This window comes from Polyodon spathula, chromosome 9 (genome assembly GCF_017654505.1).
Source record: "Polyodon spathula isolate WHYD16114869_AA chromosome 9, ASM1765450v1, whole genome shotgun sequence".
NCBI classification, from domain to species: Eukaryota; Metazoa; Chordata; class Actinopteri; order Acipenseriformes; family Polyodontidae; genus Polyodon; species Polyodon spathula.
In genome coordinates, this window is record NC_054542.1 from 46,662,702 (window position 1) to 46,682,537 (window position 19,836).

Here is a 19,836-nt window from a genome sequence, read left to right on the forward strand (position 1 = left end):
CACATTTCCTGACCAATTGTAATGCCAGCTTGACGGACTGTCAAACATTTCCACCAACCAGAGATACCCTGCAGGTAAGAGGCTTCCGAAGACAACGTGAGGGGATTGGCTAAAGGGGCGGAGTTGCACGGTACAGTGTGGCGGGATTTTTCAGATTAATGTCAATATCAATTTCAGTTAAAAAGTACTTCAGTTGTGCATCACACTCCGCTGGTTATAAGCATACATTCTGAATGCATTAGGATTGATAGAAACTTAGTATAATTGGTTGTTAAGAGGCTTGTTTTTTTTGTAAAACTGCCTGTGTAGCCGCAGCGTTAGTGATTAGCTACCTGTGCCTCTCTATTTATAAACAACGATTTAACTTGCATTGCAGTTAATATAGAGTTGAAAGAATAATACACACATACTATTAGAGTATATTTGAAAAGTCATGGAGAATTCCCGTCAGCAGCGGTATGAGTCCTCTGCCCCTGGAAGGGAGAATAAATTTAGCAGAAAGAAAGTTTTTGCTGGGGGAGCCGGCGGGACTACCGGTCATTATGAAGACAGCGAAAGGAAGCCTAAATTTGTAAGTATTCCCTTATTATCCTATTTAAATACACTATAATATTACTGACAAACAGCAGATAATAGAACATGTATGTTTTCTGCTTTGTCATAACCAGCACAGACACCCATTCCAACCAGGCCAATCCCCTCCAAAATCAAAGAGACTGTCTAACTTAAAAATATGTACTTGTTTTTACATGTGTCAATTGACTTGTTTGCAAAGGCATTTAATTGTATGTCAGTTTTTATTATGTATAATTTTATTTAGCCTTTACGATAAAGTTACAAGATTAGAAATCACCTTTTTTGCAGTTAGAAACTGAAAATTGTACTTTGGAATTATAATGTAAATGTGGATTTGAAGTGTTACAGCTGTTTAAGAGTTGGGAACTGTATTTTAAAGGAATAGTTCAAAGGGAGTTCCCTCATTCCTTGCATTCTCTGTTTGGTGGGGGGGTGGGGGGGTGGGGGGGTGGTTTGCAAGCACAGTGAATAGCTGTCTCCCTGATTAACAATCTTTTAGATACCTCCAAAATAACCAAGTAATATACTTTAGTATACATGTAGATTCTAATGCACAGGATATGGTAAGCAAATATCAATTTGCAAACATACTGACATAGCAAGGTACGTGTGTGGCGCTATATGTTGAATCTATTTCTGTTTAGAGGGTCTGTACTGTTAGTTTGCAAGATGTACTTTATCAGTATAAATGAGAAGCAACTGGAGAAGGGCACACAGACAGAGCTGCTCTGCAGCATATCACACAGGGCCGTGAAGAACTCTGAGCCTCATCTCCTGAGCTTCATCTGGCTGCTTGCATTTGGAAGGGCATCGTGTAATCATTGAGTACTTTACTTCATTGTCAGATGCTGTCCTCCGGTCAAGCTTTCTTATTAAATCAAATAAATAACACTGACAGAATATGGATTTTTATTTTGTCTAATAAAGTGACAGCACTTTAAACCACGTTTTAAACCTATTTTAGATGCAAAAACAAGATATAACATATTGCAGTCATTTAGAACTCCCACAGAGCAATCAAGCATAAAGCTTTCAAGCACAACCTGTTCAAAACTGAGGTAGTTTTCATTTCTGTTTTTATTTGTATTATGCATTATCTAAAACCTACATTTTTTGCCAAGAAAACTAGCTGTGTATTATTATCCAATACTAAAGTGTTGGGGTAATTATTTGAACAGACATAGCTTGAAAATTGTTCAGTGGCAAATATGACCACGTTCGTATTCGTTTATAATTGAATTTATAAATCACTGTGTCAGAGATCATGCAAAAAAAGCAATGTATAAATGACGTGTTAAACGAACACCCTGATTTTACTGTACAGGGTTATATTCATTTAACAGCTAATTCAATATTAAATCATATTTGAATATTTGTTTACATTTTCAAAGAATATTTGAACATGCAAAAACAATGTCTGTCCCAGCACTTAAACAAAAAAAAAAAAAAAAAAAAAAAAAAAAAAAACACAATAGTATGTGCTACAGCCAAGAATGTGGTGACAAGCAAAAAGGCAGGCTACTAAGATATTCAACAATTTGTTTCATTTTTCAGAGCTGGCATATCTTGAATAATGGGGTCATAGTTTCTGCAAAGGCAGGGAAAAAGCTGAACATAATCATGGAAACCTGGCAAGAAGCTTATTGGCAAGTTTAAAATTCCACAGGATAAGAGTCATGCAGTTGCTTACTTCAGTAGAACCAGCCTTTCCTCTCCACTGTAACATGATGCTGCTTTCCTACAAAGCCTTCCCTATGAGACATAGCCCTATCAGTCACACAAGCGAGGGAAAATTAGTCAAAAAATTATTAAACTTGAATGCTTGCTGCGCAGTAATGTTTTAAGATGTTGTCAACCTTTCTAGTTTTAATAAAATTTAAATAAAGAGGATGCTGCTTTAATAGCATTAGTGGGATTTGTATAATTGTTTGTTTACAACATTGGTTTTCGTTTATTACTCTCTTCATAACAGAAAATAGTATCAAAACAAAACGTTGATCACTATATGTAACATGTACCATGCAAGTTGGGCCAGTGTCTGGAAAGCGTGAAGCATTTTCGAGTGATGTACAGAACCAGCATCTGTATCCTAGGATTCTGACTCGCTTGCCACTTCTGAAGCAGGCCTTTTGTTGATCCTGTTGTTTACGTTAATCCCACACATCACTTGCCATTTTAGAAACTGGCTCTCAAATTCTGGCAAGGTGGTAAGACGCTGTGTTACGCTTCTCTAATATCTATCAACTGTGTAATTTATGGCAGACACAGACATGGATTCTTGCCTTCAAAGTTATGTGCAGAAATGTTTGTTAGAATATTCATATAGGTTCTCCGCACTAAAGAAAATAATATTACTCTAACACTAAAGATTCTAACACTAAAGATTTCTCTCATTGATCAACCAATGAGCACTGACACTGCACCAAATAAATAAACCTGTAAATACAAATAAAATAGTTAATTTAAGAATTCTTCATGTTGGCTATAGGAATGGCTTTTCTGTTGCTCTTTATAAACTTGAACCATATTACACCTGAGAAACAGAATCAAAAGGAAATATCTTGCTGTACTGTATGTGTAATTTTCTCTATTGTTCTGTACCATCAAAAATACTGACTGTACTCTCTTCCGGTCTTAGCAAGCTTTGTTGCTTTATATAGATTAAACGATGGAGTGCTTTGATTTAATCCCATTCTTTCTTTTTGCTTTATTCATGGATAGAACTGTCATGGCATTATTGACAAGTTACTGTTTAGAGAAATTATATTAACCTTTATTATACTTTTCTCTAGAATCTATTCAATGTAGCCTTGTTTTTATCTCTGTTTCCTTTGTTTTCTTTACCCCTGGGTGAAGCCGCATTCAGCACAGAAGGGATTGAGATTAATCAAAGTGTAAAATGAACAGTTGGAGGCCGAGTTAAAAGAGGTTAATCTTGCATCATTGACGTGATGACTTGGCTGGTGTCTAAACAAAACCAATGAAGCCCCTTTGTCCACGCGGCACTGCGGTGTAAATAGTGCTACTAGAGTACTACTGCTTGGGGAGAGTGATCTTGTTATACAAGTAGAAAACACAGTGTAAAGGTAGACTGTAAAGAGAATTGGAGGATCACCATGAATTTTCAACTCCTAGCAGGAGTAGGCATGAGCGGATACAGACAACTTTTGAAATGAGGACAAAAGGCATAGTTTAGATCTTGGATTTAAAAAGAAATGCCTGTGCAAGTAGCTTTTTACACATTGTTTGTCTAGAACTGGTCATGTCAGAAAGAAATTCAGTGGGCTCAGGAAGCTTTGGAGCTGGGAATGCTTCTGCTGTAGCTGTATTAAAAGTAACTGTTTATTTGTAGTTGACACTACAAGCATGTCATTGTCATGGAACAAATATATTCTTTTAAATATGAACAGCAATAACAAGTTTCTAAACTTAAAAAAAAAAAAAAAAAAAAAAAAAAAACACCTCTCAAATACATTGTGTTTTTCTTATTAAGTACCAGGCATTTCTATTTCAGCTAAATTGATCTCTGGTAGTTTTAATCCTGTATCCAACTAAAGTAGTAAAGAAGGGATGTACTATTTGTGGCTCCATTAAGGATTTGTTCTTAGAATTAAGCCTTTTACAAGAAGCAGAGCTCTTACTGAAGCGGAAAGGTCATAGACTGGCCTTTAAATGTGAAATCTAATAGTGTGTAGTGTTAGAACTACAAAAGAGTGTTTTCTCCCTCCAAATTCATGAATTTAAATGTGAAATCTAATAGTGTGTAGTGTTAGAACTACAAAAGTGTGTTCTCTCCCTCCAAATTCATGAATTTAAATGTGAAATCTAATAGTGTGTAGTGTTAGAACTACAAAAGAGTGTTCTCTCCTTCCAAATTCATTAATTTAAATGTGAAATCTAATAGTGTGTAGTGTTAGAACTACAAAAGAGTGTTCTCTCCTTCCAAATTCATTAATTTAAATGTGAAATCTAATAGTGTGTAGTGTTAGAACTACAAGAGTGTCCTCTCTCTCCAAATCCCCCCCCCACACTCACTTATTCGATAACATTTTTTTTCTACACAATAATTGTGTTTTTGATGTATGTTTTGTTTTTATTTGTAATAAAATACAATTTCACATTTCTCCTGCAACTTTGTGTTAAGATTTACTGAAGTTTTAGTCCAGTAACCATTGTTGAAATGTTACTGGGCTGTATTATGACAAATACGTTATGTTATACATACACGACAGTGAGCTTAGCTAGAGTCCCACCCTGCCATGTGGTGATGCTTCTTTTTTTTTTTTTTTTTTTTTTTTTAAACTGAAATACGCTTACAAGTTTCAAGTTAAACATTCACAGCATTTGACATTGATCAAATGCTTTTTGATTTTACTATTTTCGGAACACGTTTTAATTTGTTTAGCTGTTCATTAAAAATTGAAGCAACATACAGAATGAAGATTAGTTGAATTATTTTTTTCGCTCAGGTGTACATTGGCCCTAACGTCTCAGTTGTTTTCACTGAAGAAATGTACTGACAAGTTGCATTATTTGAGGAGAAAATATAGTCTAAACAACAGACAGGGGTCTCCCTGAGCTCAGTGTCAGTTGTAAACATTTCCTGCATTTCCTGTATTGAGATAAAATGTGAAAGTTTGTGCATTTTTTTAATGGCTCCTCCTAGTGGCACTGTTAAGCACAGCCTTTATATTTAACCAGATTAAAGTGTAGCACTGTTTGTGCTCTTTGATTGTATTATCCAGAGCTTCCCTTCAGTGATTTATAATTTCTTGACACAGAGTAAGTTTAAATAACAATTTAAAGATGCAGTCGTCATCTCCTCCCTTTTAATTGCCCTAGACATCCAGCACATCAAATCTGCTTCGATTGCTTTGGAGCGCCTCATAAAATCGAGAATGATTTGAGCAGTTGATAGTGTTGCACCCTGCAGCTACAAAGATCCTTTCTCCTGTCCCTTTCTATAACCAGCAATCTTGTACAGATGATTAATCTTGCACAGTAACCTGGTAGTCTTGCACACGCTAGTCTCCCTGGAGGCAGGCAGCATGATAATTGTATTTCTTTTCCTTCCATTTCTGAAACAGATACACTGTGGTTGCTGTAGATTCTTCAGTATACTGTACTGCAACATGCTGTTCTGCTATAATTCACATGATTGGTGTGGCTATAAATGTAAATTGTTCTTTTTGCAACGCACTTGTTATTCCCACAAGCTATTGGATTCTAACTGAAGTAGCTTTGCCCTTTGACCCGGAAGGTCGATAGTACTGTAAATCTAATTTTCCCTAGTTTTGTTGTCTTGTTACAGTATGCACCAAGTTTCCCCAATCACAATCTAATTATTATCCAAGCTTTATCCAAACTTTAGAAGGAACTGGAAGGGATGGTCATTGTCATCAGCAATGTGGTCAGAAAAGCGTACTGATCTGCTGCATACACAGTAAGCAATTGTCTATAGTGTTTGAGTGTGGTGGAAGTGCGGACATTTACTGATTTGTCTTTTTGTGTTTTTTAGTGAATATTGCATTGATTATATAAGTATTGCAAGGTAAAAATGAATCGATTTAATTAACTGATTCAATATAGGTTAACACATATGGTTTCTTACTGTAGTTATGACTGTTGCCTGTTAATTTAAACATGAATGTAATTATTAATACAGATTTTATGAAGATGTTGGTTAGTGATCCTTTTAAATCCATTTTCTTACCTGTTGCTGGCTTTATTGTTCTCGCTGGTCTTGCATTATTATACGTGTTAATCTTTTGGTTCATTGCCATCAGGTGTTCTTTTTACTGCGTCCATAACCAATCATGCAGAAACATACCAGAGTTGGTTCTTCTGTGAGTTTGTATTCCTGAAGTGTATATTTTATAAACTTTGTAAAATAATCATTCTTATCTACTGGTATATAGTGTAAACGCCTTGTGAAAATCGTGTGTCTCTTTATTTGAAGTATGTTCCACTGCTGCAGTATTTACAACAAGAAACACATGATTACCTTTGCTGCAGTGTACCTGTGTTCTCTATGTGGCAGAAATATGTTCAATTATTTGTAAACGTAATGCAGATTGTTTTTAGATTTATTACAGTATGGGTCATAAATCAGCTGGATACATTTCTCAGTTTCTACTTGAGTTGTTTGCCAGGAGAAAGAAGTACTATATTGCATGCACGCAGGCTTGTTATTTATTATGTACTGTCCCTGATGTGGTGGTCCAAGAAATGCAGATGATGAACTGTATAAAAAGAATTGGAAAACCTCAAGCATACAAACAGTGATTATGCATATAAACATAGAACACATGTTCACACAGCATAACATGACTAAAATGTTTGTAACAAAAAAAAAAGGTCACAAGTAGTATTGCACTTGATACTGTGAGCCGCTGCAGCCACCATGGTGTGCTTTGACCAATGCAGAGTTGCTGCTATTGGGAAGTGCAGGGACCATCTGATATTTGTATGACTGGTGGGGAGACCCACAGGCACAAGACGGCAGTTGAATAGAGCTTGGTTTGTAAATGAAAACTATGGGTCTGGCTGGACAAGGCAGAATGGATCTATTTAAAGACATTGGTTCACACAGGGATCAGTGGTGCACAAATTATTACATTGGTGCAGCTGTTGGAAGTCTACGTTTTGGATTTTTTTTAAGTGTATAATTCTATAGTGAATTAAATTTAGAAAGAAATAAATAACTTGCACCAGACCTGGATTTAATTTAGGCTAGCCTACATTATAGGAGATATGGTATACTGCTGTATTTGTACTACACTACTGATGAAGATAGTGTTAATCTAAACTTTGCTGAATTAACATCCATCATACTTATAGGGACTGGATTCTCCAGGTTTAGTCTCTTTTTAATGACAAATTGGACATGACAACAACCACCTGCAACAAAACTTGTTTTTTACAGTCTGACTGTGTAAACGCTGGACATGTATACTTTACTTCACATGAAGAATGCGATGTAAACGTTCATGACGCATACTGGGGTATCCTTGTTCCCTTTACATTTTATGATCACTAAATCCACAAATAAATAAAAATCAAAGCAAACAAACAAAAAAATCCACCATTATCTAGAAACATTTGTACCACAGTATTAATATCCATTTGGTGCATTTAGTGTTATTGCTTGCAGTACTGTTTAAGTAAATTGCAGAGGTAAAGTATACAAATTGCTGATTTTATTGTTTGTGTTAAAATTACAGATAAACTTGATCAATACTGGCTAAATTGTAAAACTCACTGGGATATTTTTTATCCTCTAAACTGGTAGAACTTATTACTGCTTTTCTATAATTTATTAATCCTGATATGTCACAGGCACTATTTCACTGTCATTTTATTGCATATAATTGTTAGTAATTCACAATCAATTACATTTGGGGAAACTGCAGAAGGATTGATCTAGAGTTAAATAGATTGATCACCGTTTCGTCATTAAAATAGACCCCTTTGACTTGAAAATCCAAGAAAATCCTGGTCTAGTTTGTGCTCATTAGTGAAAACAAAACGGAATGTGCCAACCCTGATTTTTACAGAAAGCTCTTGCTCGTGCATTTCAAAATGTCAAATAGCACACGACTAATTGCATAGTCTCAGTAAGACAGGAAAGAAACAATTTAATGCATATCAGAAGCAATCTTGTCTTGCTTATTTTGCAATACTGTGAAAGATAAAAGCCATATGAAGTCTGCAAAAAAGGTTTTAAAAATTAAGATTGCATTTTCCATTTTCTCGACAATCATTATTTTAAATGTCTAAAGTAAATTGCCAACAATTCCTTATAATTGGGTCATTTTATATGCATTTTGGAACCAGAAAAGGTCAAAGGTCAAAATTCAGGGTAATTCATTTTAAGAAGACCAATAAATATGAAAATATGTTCTTAACCAGTATTTGTGGTCTGAAATGACTGTACATTGAATTTTGTTTTGTGTAAAAGATGTACCTCATTAGTTTTTGCACACATCCAAAAAAATTAAAATAATAATTGTCAAAAAATAATAGTCTTGCTTTTTTTGGTCTTGCAGGCATACAGACAAAAATGAATATGGTGACTTTTCATATTTCTAGCTTTAAAACATTTCTATAAATTTTTTTGTTGGGGGGAGGAATAGCATGTTTTCTGGAAAAATATGAAGATATAACGAAATCTGTTTAGTAAAAAACACTTGCGAGTAAGGGTCAGTCAGCACACCGATTGTAAATGTGAAGTGCTGTAAATGATACAAAACATGATTCAAAACATAGCAAATTAGCAAAACAGTAATGATTCGTCACGCACACGTGACCTTTCCTTAGCCCTACCTTAGACACAGATATGGATTTCAAGACAGTTACCATTAAAGTGTAAACTTAATTTTGAGAATAAAAGCAAAGCACATTTGCCTTTGAATCTGACATTTTATGTTTTTTAATATTTGTAGCCAAACATACTCCACAATGATTCATATTCTGATATTTACATTGCAGAATGCAAGGGTCTCTTACTATGCATTCATGCTAGTGTTGTCTTAAAATTAAAAGTTTAGATCGCCTAGTCCTGTGCAGATCGGTTAAAAAACCAGGATGATAATGCATTGCCTTTTAAGATAATGTACATGTCCAGAGGACATATAGCCTACTTGTCCAATCATGATATTAATGTTTTTATCCCCTGATGGAGATGAACAGTATGTATGGTAGTATGAGTTTGACATTACTGTATGTCTACAGAAAGATGAGAGATGGATTTGCAGCGTCTGTGTCACATTTACTGATGTATACATTTTGTCAGCAGTACCATGTAAGTATTGGACATTATTCTCAGAAACTGTAGACTGACTGGTAGTAGGTTAAATTAAAAATTGAAAGAAAAGGTTGCACAGTGTGTTTTTTTTTTTTTTTTTTTTTTTTTTTTTTTTTTCCTTTCTCCTGTGGCAATACCAAATGTAAATGAAATACTGACTTCACTTTCAACCTTTCAAAGTCAGGTCAGCTTAGCGGTATGGTGATGACAGTTTTATCTGTGTCTCGTACCCACTGACCTGTCTTACTAAGCTTTTTGAGTGATCTTTTAAAATAAAAATTATTTTAGAATTGTTTGTGATGAACTTTTGTAACTTTTAAACAAGAGCACAGAATAACATTAGGAAGAGAGTTTGTGCCTGTTGGAATATTTGTGCTACCGTGTTAATGGTGGGGGAGGGGGTCCACAAAACATGGTAGAGGAAGATTATGCTAATTTGACCCAATCATAACTGGGTTTTCCCTTTGACAACTGTTTAAGGGAATTGTAATGAATATTTTTTAGCTTTTTTTCTTTCTTTTTTTAATCAATTTTTGTCTGACAGTAAGTGTGTACTGTGGGGTACATTTCAGGTTTGTCATGCAATACTGGAATTTTAAAGAAAAATATCAGAAGTTAATGACATGTGATGGCTTTGAAAAAAAAAAATAAAGGCTGATGAATTTGCATACTGAAATTTTAATTTTGGACGGATATGTATCTCCCTCAGACACGTTTTAAACGTGTTTGTTTTAATTTCGGGATTGACATTTTTGGCTTGAAACTGGCTTCTCTAGTTCTTGAGATAAAATGTGCTGTAGTCAGTACACTTTCCTGAGAGCACAATACAGAATATGTGTCGTGGTGACCCACTTGTGCTCAGAGTCTTGCCTTGGATGGTCTGGAGGCTACCAGCACTCTCAAATCTGAATAACATTTTCGGGGACTGTTCTTGGAAAAAAATGTACCCAACTGGGGATTATGGTGAAGTACTTTCATATTTCAACTAGGAGAGTACACAATCATGTGCTATTTGTAGGCAGGCTGACATTGTTTGTGTAAAAGTGAATTGGGGACAACACATTGATTTCAAGTTCTTGACGTTCTGTTCAAGAATTGATTTGGTAGCTAGAATTATTGTCACAACCACCAAATTAAAAGATGAACAAGGTTCACTGAACTTTTCCAGAAAAAATGTAACTGTGCTTTAGACAAGAGACTGTATTTTTCTGATATTTTCCAAAGTAGGTTGTTATAGAAAAATAACTGTTATTAGTACTTGTGACAGGACTGGAAGGAGTCCCTGTCGTAATTTGCCCTCCCGACCACCGGCAGCGCTGTGTAGGGTTGACCGTGATTGGATCAGGAGGCTGAACTCTGACCATGCAGGAAGTTCTGGGTCAGGCAGCCATCTTGGCCCAAGGTAGAACCATGCGGCCGTCGGGTCCCATCATTGCAATCAGCTGTGCTGTTCTCGTTGATTGGCTGACGTGGGGCAGCGTGCTGATTGCAGGGGTGGGACTTGGCAGTATTTAAGCAGTATGGTTTTGCCATTCGGGCTCTCTGGGCTGAACTGAAAACACATGTTGTGCTTGCTTTGTTGCTTTCATTCACTGCTGTTATTCACAGAAGCTTGAAAATCTTGGACACTGTTGGATTACTAGAGTGAGGAACCGAGGACTGGCCATTAATCTGTGAAAGGGAGCTAAGAAGCGGTGAGAGGAAACCCACCGCAGTACCACAACGAAACCCAGTGCTTCCTTTGTTGTTATTTATTTTGTAACCGTGACATTTTTGTTTACTCTTTTTATTTCAAACCTGAGTTTACCATTGCTGGTATTCCAGGTGGTTTTCTTGTTTATTTTTTGCAATACTGGACTGTTCTATTTTTATTGTTTTTGTAAAATAAAACCCTGCCCTGATACCATTGATGATACAGGGCTCTAAGGACTAATCTCCATTTCTGGCTCCTGTGTGCTGTCATTTCTGGTCCTTCCCAAAAGCGCCACCCACTACCCTCCCACAGTACTGTATTAGATGAGGCTGATGAGGATGCCAGTCTTTGTATTGTTAAACACAAACTGTCTTCAACACCCTGCGCTCACTGTAGATGTGTTTTTTGTTACACTCACTTACAACTGACCTTCAGACTGTCTTATTTTCTCAGTAATTAAAAAAAACAAACAAACAAACAAAAAAAAAAAACAAAAGGATAATTTGGTAGTCAATTTGAAGTTGTAGTTCTTCAATACTTTAAAACTGTACAATAATTCTCCAAAATACACTGCCTTTCTTTTTATACATTTAATACCTGTTACGGCCCCCCCCCCCCCCCCCCCCCCCCTTTTTTTTTAAGGATGTTTTTCAAAACTATCATGATTACAATATGTAGTAGAAAGAAAAAAAAGAAAATAGATTTTAGGTGTGCCAGTAAATTACATCTAATACAAAATAATAATAATAAAAAAAAGGTTAATCCTGAATTATGTTTTTCATTGTAGAAAAGTATTGACTTATATTGCTGCCATTCTAACAAGTTGTAGCAACTGAGTAGCTGTTACAGATAGCGGTAATTCTGAACAAATCACTAATTGGTTAATCCCAATTGCTTCGGACTATGGAGAGGCCACTCTTTTCTATTTCACAGCTTTTCAGCCTTGCATAGTAGAGCAGTTTCAGAATATCATGATAGGTCTTGTACAGTTTAAGCTGCAGTATACTCTCTCTATACCAGTGGAAATGAGATGCTGCTATGCCGAAAACGAAGGAGCTATCCTGTCCCTTCAGAGCACATCTGCACAAGCAGACTGGCGAGTAGAGAGCCAAAAAACAACACATATGAAGGTTTCTTTTAGCACTTTATCAAAGTAGTTGCTTGCAGAATTATCCTTTTCCATACAATTGATACCCAGTTTGTGCTAAAACTGACAATGGGAATTTCAATTCTCAGTTCTCAGCAGTTTAAGAGAGATTACACCTAATTAACTGTCTTTCTAGAGTAGCAGTTTGGTCACGTTTTAGTTTAAAGAAATGTAATGTGATGCATTATCCATGGTTACCACTGTAGGTCAGTGATGGACTTGAAAGAAAAGTTGGATAATATTCAGAACGTCCAAAAAATCCAACATGTGCAGTGCCATGTGAAGGAGTCAATCATCCAGCTACCACTTAAAAACAGCTGGACAGCAACAATGTTTTTTTTTTTTGTTTTATATAAAGGGGGGGGGGGGGGCGCTTAAATCTCTAGTTTTATCCAATACTAAATCTTAATATCTTAATTGTTAAATGTTCAATGGAGGTTTTCATATTTGATAGATACATATAATAAATAAAAGGAGGTTCTTCTGTATTTGTGCACCACTCCTCTGTGCAGCTTGTATGAAGACTACAGGCGCTGGTGTCTGCAAGTACGTACATCATTTCAAAGCCTTCACCTAGTTTTACATTCTGTTCAGACTTATTTCATTACAAAGTTCACAATATTGTATACACTCCAGTAGTGGACATGAATACAGTGAGCAGGACTCTCTGTCCTGTGCTTTCAGTTCAAACTGTTTTAGTAGAGAAAGCTGTCACTACTTGATGTTCTAGGTCAGATTTTGTGTGTATTCTCTCTCAACAATAATTAAGAACCCCAGCTGTTTAATTCTAATTTTGGAGAAAACAAGATAAAATATTTAAATTATAAAGATTTTTTGAAAAACCTAAAATAAAAATACTGACAGTGATGCATAGATCTTTATAGTACCATATTGTGGGGGTCTCCAGAGTGGCGCATTTCAGTAAAGTCTGGAGATCGCAGGTTGAAATTCAGCCTATGTCATTGCTGATTGTGACTGGGGGTTCCTAGGGGGCGGCGCACAATTGGTCAAGCGCCGCCCGGGTAGGGAGGGCTTAGGTCGGCAGGGCAATCCATGGTTCGCCACGCAGCAGTGACCCCTGTGGCTGATAGGGCGCCTGCGGGTCTGCAGTGGAGCCATTCAGATCTGTGTTGTCCTCCGGCACTATAGGTCTGGTGGCTTCTCTGTGGATCCGCAGTGTGAACAATGATGGATTGGCTGGAACACGTTTCGGAGGATGCACGTTTCGGAGGATGCACGTTTCGGTTTCGGAGGATGTGTATTTCAGCCTCCGTTTCCCAAGTCGCCAGGGGGCTGCAGCGGTGAACCGGGATAAAAAATAATTGGGCATTCCAAATTTGGGAATAAAACAGGGTAAAAAACTATAAAAATGAGGACACTTGATGGTGTTGTCAGCTTCTTTGTGCCCCCTTCCAATTTGTCATTTATTTTGAATTCGCTAAAAAGAACACATTATTGTAGATAATAATGTGTAAACATGTTTGTTGATGTTCGATGCGATACATGTTTTAGAGCTGCAGGCGCACTTCTTTTGAGACACGGTGCTTTCGAATTAGCACTTTGAGGCATCCTCTGAACAGTGACATTCCTCCTGAATGATAATGTTTGAATAAAGCATTCTAAGATAAATGAGGAAAGCCGTTTTAGTAACTTTTTAAAATAATTTCTTAAATGTACCTTAGTTGTCAATGTATTTCCTTTAAGCACCCTTGGAAAGCCATGCCTGTGCTTGCCAACATTTCTGTTCATGGTTGAGATGTAGTTTGATTGTTTCTTTAGACATGTTGAGGTAAATAAAATGTGTTCTGCATTGCACTACACATTGGAATTTGTAACCGCAAATAAAAGAACAGAAATACAGAAAGGACTGTTTTGTGTATGTGCTTCATTCACTGATAATGTGTTATTTTGTACTGCAGCCTATGGTGGTTGTGTGTTTTTTTTATTTTATTTATTTATTTATTTTTGTGCACGTACATATCTATAATCTTTTCAACTAAGAAAGTGAACTTTTCAATGTCCTGTGTACTTACTGTAATAACATATGACATAATAAAACAACTATGCAGGATACGTGTAACATTAAATTTGATCAGGAACTTTTCAACATGTTGTAAAAAATTTCAAAATGACTTTATTTCCCTGATGCTGAGGGTACCAATCAGGTACTTTCATGAAGTAGTCGTAAAATTCTAGAGATAATAGAGAGAGACCTAAAATTGCACTGTTTTAAAGTCACAAGGGTGTTTAAAATTAATAGCCATACTTTCCAGCTTGTGCTATATATATATATATATATATATATATATATATATATATATATATATATATATATATAATAAATATGATCTTGTTGTCTTACTTCCCTGGGAGCTGTTCATTTTTAGAAACTTTCAATCGCAATAGGCTATACAGTTGGTTAAGATTTGCAAGCATGTCTGACAGTGAGCTAAACAAGCTACCAAAATGAGAAACTAAACCCGTCTTTGTAACTTTTAATAAAGCCGTCTATAGTGGGATGATTGGACTGATAAGGCTTGCTAATCTGTTCTTTTAAAACAAAAACAAGTTTTAATATTAATCTTAGTGAGGCTTTACAATTAGCTATAAATGTTTTACCCACTCAAGACACAATAACGATACTGATGTTTCTACAGCTGCTATATTTTATATCCATACCCAGTTGCTCTTTAAAAACTTGTTAAAGTCCTTAAAATTCTCATCAGTCCTGAGCAGGCTGGGTCCTGGGAAGGTGATTTTTAGTCATTAGCGAGACAGCAGCACCCGTATTGTCATTTACTACCAGTAAAGCAGTGCAATTACTATGACCTGCACGTCGCTAGCCTGTTCACAGGATTGTTATGTGCATACTTTATTAATCATTTTTGACTTTAAGTCCTTGCAATGGGAAACCGCAGGTTGTTCAGGGCAGTCAGTGATTGGGTGTTTTCCTTTTATATTTGACAAAATTACGTACAATAGATGGTAAATTTAAATTACCTTCAACACCAGCACAGAATATGTAGATTAAAATTCAAGAAAGTTTAGCCTATCCATTTTTTTTTTTTTTAATGGTGTGATAGACCTATTATTGTGTTCTGTTGGCTGGATCCCATTTTTAGGCCGTCACTATAGGATTGTGTTGGCTTTATAAAGTAACCCTTCTGTGTAATGAAAATGTTATAGAACACATATGGCCAAAATGTAGCCAGTGCACGTCTGTGTCCTATCTGGTAAGTTTTAAAAACACACAGAACATCTACATCCAGCAGATATGCACTGCTTATATCTCATGCAGATTTTTTGGACTTGGTCAGACTAGAAAAAGTAAGGCGTTCAATACTATAGGACTGCTGTTGTCCATAATCTTTGAGCAGTGCCCACAGGGTTAAAAACAGCTTGTTTGTTTAGCCTGCATTGCTGCCAACACAGCTCTTCTGTCATAAACTGACATGTAGCGGTACTACAGTTCTGTATCGCACTGCTTACAGGCATCACCTTCCCACCATATAAGAGATGCATTGTAGAAAACACAACTTCGCACCTTTTATTATTTTTTTCCCCCAATGTTAGCAGGCTGGTGCATTACATGCTGTAATGTACAATAGCATTTTGTAGCATCTTTGTTGCATCCAGAGCTGAATACAGATGGATGTTTGCAAACAAAACGACGCCACTGCACATGCATTTATTTATAAGTCCAATCCTTTAATTTTATATTTGTTACATGGAATGCAATTCTAAATTCTGTTTCTAAGTGTTGACAAAAAACAAGCCTCAATTGTAACCTGCAGGACTGGCCTTTCCAATTTGAGAGTCGAGACAGGGAAACTACATTGTAAAATTAAGGAAACAGCATTGACCTAATTTTGTAGGCAGCACATAGTTTTGTGCTTATTGAACAGAATTTGCTATCTATGCCTAAGTTTATCACAACGTGTTTGGCTGCCTTTAATGGTGCAGTTAACAACTGAACATTAGTCAAAAAGTGTGTTTTTCATAGCAGGTTATTTAAAAAAAAATTTGGGAGGATGGAAATGATAATGTCGTGCATTATTTCTGCATTTCTATTCTAAGTAAGTACCCTTATAATCATGCTTGACCTCCCAGTTGAAGTAACAATATTCTGTAAGTTTGGGTGCTAAATTGTCAGGAAGGGTTTGCTGAGTTAATGGTTTGAGATGTACAAAATGCTGTGCTGTACATAAACACACATACTATTTAAGATTATCCCAAACCACATAAATTAGGGGTTTAATTGATTAATTATTACTCGATTATTCACACCTGTGAGCTTTGATTAAAAAAAAAAAAAAAGTTGTCTACCTGATTGCCGTATCAAAAAATGTTGCGTGAAAAATAAATCTTGAAAATTGGCATTTCACAATATCTCCAGAAAAATTGCAGCATTTGCTCATCGGTACTGCAAGTCTATCATTTGAAGTGTAGGAAGTAGATTTTTCTTTCAGACGGTATCAGAAATGTTATATTGACAAACTGTCTGAAAAACTTTAACTACAGTGTATGGAGTTAAGCTGGAGAAAGCTAAAGACATTTCCAATGCTGGACACAAGCGTTTTTTTTTTTTTCAATTTAGTCATTGTCAATTATTTTTTTATTTTCTCCCAATTTGAAAGGGCCAATTATTATTTATTTATGCTTGGCTCACTGCTACCACCCCTGTGCTGACTCGGGAGCGGCAAAGACGAACACACGCTGTCCTCCGAAGTGTGTGCTGTTATCCGACCATTTCTTTACACACTGCGGATTCACCGTGCAGTAGCCCAGGAGCTACAGTGTAGGAAGACAACGCAGCTCCCGGGCAGCTAACAGGCAAGCCCACAGGCGCCCGGCCAGTCTACAGGGGTCGCTGATGCGCGGTGAGCTGAGGACACCCTGGCCGACCTAGACCCCTCCCGGCGATGCTCAGCCAATTGAGCGCCACCTCCTGGGATCTCCCATCCACGATCAGCTGTGGAATAGCCCAGATTTGAACTGGCAACGTTCAGGCTATAGGGCGCATCCTGCACTCACGCAGAGCGCCTTTACTGGATGCACCACTTGGGAGCCCGTTTTTTTTATTTAAGTCAAAAAAACGCAATGAATCCATCGTTAAGACTGTGCAAACATACATGAAACAACCAAATACATCTTGACATTCCAAACAATCGGTCACAACCCTTCCCCGTTTTTTCCACTTTTAAAAGCTCTGTAAGCTTATTAACTCATTCTCAGCACCATTGATTAAAAAGAAAAATAAAACCCTCTATTTTCAGTTATCGAATTATAAAAAGCCAGATGTGAGCCATCCCAACACATAAAACACCACAAACAGCAATTCAAAACTAAGTTCCTATTTTAAAATGACTCACTTTGGCTAAGTTCCAATTGCATGTAAACAAATATTTTCAAATGGTCAGATTACGTCATAGTAAATGTATGTACATTTAACATTAGCTGGCATTATGAAACATTTGCAGTAAATAGCATTATGTTAATACTTGTATTTCCAATACAATTTCATTCCGCTAGCAAACAGGTGTGGTTCATCAATCACACAGATCACATGATTAATCGATCAGTAGAAAATGTCGAGATTAAAACCCCAAATACAAATAGATGTCTAATACATTTTATATTTTACCTCCAGGCCACTAGTATAGGAATTGGCCTTTTAATTTTTACATTTTGGCTACATTGGGTGAATGTTGGTCATGGTTGTATACTTTTTCATGATACTGATTTGCTTTGATTTTGTTAGAACTGTGGTGGGGATGTGCATTATTTTTTTCATTGAATAATATACAAAAAATTCAAAAGCTTCACTTTTTAAACACTTTTTAAATATTTTTGGTCATTGTTTAAAAAGACAACACGGTGATTATCTAAATGAGAAGAGCCGACCAATCCCCTACAGGTCGCAGTAAGGTTTCTGCTGTACACGACCGCATTCATTGCTTCTGCTTGTATAGTTTTAGAGCACTAGAGAATCCCTTTGGATCACATCAATCACCTGTTTTTAGGGGTAATAACGGTATAACCACAGACAGGTAGCATAGTTGATGTAATCCAGCTGTGGCTTATCTCTGTGGTGAAAGGTTTATCAAATCAACCCCCAAGGGTGAGTTTATAATGTTATTTTTGAAAAATACAAATGGTAAATCTACGTAGAGGTTTTTTTTTCTAGTTTATTAATTCTTACTGTAGCATTACCGAATACAGAGTCATTAAAATTTGCACAATTTAAAAAAAAAAAAAAAAAAAGAAAATTAACTAAATATTAGAAAATTGGTAAAATGCAACTAGGGATTTTAATTTAATGACACAATTAACCCTGAGTTTTTTGGAATCTGGTCATATTGTTTGAGACAGTATCTGGTATTTCAGTAGTGGGAATTTTTGAGTTCACTGAACTGTGAAGTTCAAACCTTAATAGCAATTGATGCATCTGGGTTTCCAGCTGTTGAGGGTTCTCAAAGCAGGATGGATTTCCATGGTAATAAAACTTAATTACTTGAATAGTAGAACCGGGACAAAAGCAGGCCTTGTGGACAGGGGTGCAAGGATTATGATTTTCCCAAACTGAACAGAACCGAAACCAACATTTGCATAACAATCCACACCGAATGATAACGACAAAGAAGAGAGAACCGAACATGAATTTTGTTTGTTCAATGAAAAGCCTCCAGTCTCAGCACTGAGCCACGACATTTGCAGGAGCTCATCACACACTTTGCTGCGTACAGGTTTCATATTAACACCCCTTAATTGTAATAGGGTAACATAAATCAAGTTATGACAAAAATTACCTGATTGCCCTCCGTAGGGATAACTGTGTCTTCATAAGCGGAGTCTGTCGTGTGTGTTAAATTACTCTGTGTATACCTTATAAATTCAATAATGATGCTAAACAGACTCAAACAGACAAATGCAAAAGTATTGTAAAAAAATACAATGTTAGTTGAGGTCCTGAACCACTGCAACAACACTGTATTGAGCTTATTTATCACAGTTTAAAAATAAATAAATAAATTAATAAAAGGACGACATGTGTAATCATGACATGTCCCATTCCCTTGGCTGTACCAATGCAGTTAGTTTTTTTTTTTTTTTTTTTTTTTTCGGTTTTAAACAGAAAGATTGGAAGTCCTACTTGTGGAGTGTTTGAAGCATTTTATTATTGAGAAAGCTGGGTATTAGATGGAAGGGAGTAACATTATCAATATCGATCTCGGATACACTTCTGAGTAATAGATTATTTAACAATTTATTATTGGACAGTACATGCATAGATTTTCATTTTCTCATGCTGCTGCTTAAGTTATGAATTTATTTGTCTTTTTGAAAGGTAACAATGCTCAGATTCACAGTAAACACTGTTATCCTTAGCTGTATCCTCTGGCTCCCCTTGAATATCTTGTCCTGCATGTGGTTTATCTTCTCCACCAGATGGATGATGAGTTGCTACCATTGTCAGGTGCATCTCTCTGTCTCTGTGGATTACACTGTTATTAGACTTATTTATTCTACAATTACTTGCTCCCTTTGGACCATTTTGAAAATACCGTGATAATAATTCACTGTGCTGTACTCTTGTCCAGTTGCCAAAATGCT

At 36.2% G+C, this 19,836-nt stretch overlaps 1 pseudogene; it reads left to right on the forward strand.

The window, feature by feature from the left end:
* Positions 1-51: 51 nt before the first annotated feature.
* The window catches only part of LOC121321104, a 247,435-nt pseudogene continuing 227,650 nt past the window's right edge, over positions 52-19,836 (forward strand).